Source organism: Taudactylus pleione, unplaced genomic scaffold, assembly GCF_031769625.1.
Source record: "Taudactylus pleione unplaced genomic scaffold, aTauple2 ptg000397bl, whole genome shotgun sequence".
In the NCBI taxonomy this organism is placed as follows: domain Eukaryota; kingdom Metazoa; phylum Chordata; class Amphibia; order Anura; family Myobatrachidae; genus Taudactylus; species Taudactylus pleione.
Genome location: NW_028284799.1, coordinates 3033937 through 3035805, shown reverse-complemented (window position 1 = coordinate 3035805; position 1869 = coordinate 3033937). Strand labels below are relative to the sequence as shown.

General features: G+C 39.5%; 1 protein-coding gene across 5 annotated transcripts in view; it reads left to right on the top strand.

Moving 5' to 3' along the window:
- BCAS3 (BCAS3 microtubule associated cell migration factor) overlaps positions 1–1869 on the top strand; it is a 1455708-nt gene that overhangs the window by 1262091 nt on the left and 191748 nt on the right. The window lies entirely within an intron of this gene.

The following is a 1869-nucleotide window of genomic DNA, read 5'->3' as shown; positions in this document are numbered from 1 at the left end:
ACTAAGAAGTGAATCCAGCCACAGTTGTTAAAGAAACATCTTCTTAACATGGATCAGTCATGGTTGTCTCGTATATTGCTTCATTCAAGGTAAGTATGCTTAAGACTTTCCAGAAAGCAGGGAGGGTGCTTTCTAATTTGTTAACACAAGACGCAGACCGGCTACAGAACGTGACCCCTTTCTTCTACTTTAGACTTATTCCTTACTTGTTTGCTTACCGGCTAGCAGGTGGATTGTCACATGCAGGATTTCAATTCTCCCGAAACCTAGTAAACATCTTGAAGTGTTTGCTCACTGAGCGACTTTTCACTTGGGTTTTTATTTTGTTTGCTATATGCAGGTAACAGGACTCTAAATCAATAGTTTAACAAAACTTTCCAAAGTACCCAGAGCATAATGTTATGGCACATATAGGTATGAAAATGAAAGTGGAAGGCACAAACTTGATTCATTACAGTTTGATTTGGGGAAGCACAGATGCCTATTAAATATATATGTTTATTTACATTTCATCACATAAAATTAGGATGTGTATAAACAAGCTTATAAAGTGGTATCTTAGTGACAAGACATACGAGCTGTATTAGACAACAGACTAGAGTGTACACAGTTTCATACGAGTAGATGTACTATTTATTAACATAACCAGATATTAAATGGGGGAAGTTCATACATTGTTGTAGAAGGAAGTGCAGGTGTGAGAGGATAGAGTGGGTCTTGCCCATGAGAGCTTACAATCTAGAGGAAGACGGCAAATAAGAGGCAAATCAATTACATGCGATGTGCCGTACATCACATTCTGGACCAGTACATTGTGCAACATCCTATATCAGCCATTCATCACATTCATTGAGCTGTGCAGGAAAATCACTCAGGCTATCGTATTTGGCAAATATGTGCACAGCTCAGCATTGCCGCAATGCTCGGTGGCACTTCTGGCCTAACTGAATTGATCCCCTGCAGGTTTAACTGAGTTTGTACTTCTCCTGAGCAAAACCTCAGATACTACAAGGTACCAAGTTCCCTTTGTTACCTTTTTACTGTATTAAAGTATTAGCTGTCCATTCATCATGTTAATTATCGATAATAAGGTATCTAACTCGCTGTGAGCAGCAGCGGTTGATACATATTCACTGGAGCATTTCAACATTGCTCCATTGCAGAGACAGATGATTCGAAAATCAGCTGCTCCGCGATCAGAGCTTGATGAATTTAGGTCTCCATACTAGTGTATGGGGACAGCAGGAAAAATTGGAGCTGTAAGGTAAGCAGGAGATATCAGTGATAACTCCTGCATTACCTTTTATAATTAATAGCCCAAATTCTTAATTTCTACAAAAGTAGGTGACAATGTTGATTTTCACCTATCTTTGTAGAAATAAAGTTATTATGAATGGACCTCTCAGCCACTTAATCTGTCAGTTGTGGGTGTGACTGTGTGGACCAATAGAAAGCAGCGAATACTTTGCTTGCGGCTTCCTATTGGTCTGTGCAGCCACGCCTGTAGGCTGTGTGTGCAGCACTGGCTTTTGCCATTGCTGTACTATAGCAGCGCTGGAACCTCAGTAATAATTGTTTCAGCGTGCAGTTCCAGGGACTGAGCAAAGTGCATTGAGTAGCTCAGTTAACGTTCACATTTAACTGGGAATGCTCCTTTAAATGCTGCATTTATTTAGCAACAGTACAAAATACTGGCATTTTGTAACTCATGTGACTCTTGCCCTTAGTGTGTTGTTTTCTGAGTATTTCTACCTGTGGATAACTACGTTGTCACCTAAGAATCCCTTTATTCTTTCTCAAGAACATAAAAATAATATATCCATAACATGATCAGCATTTATACTGGCATTTAGATCTAGGATGACCAGA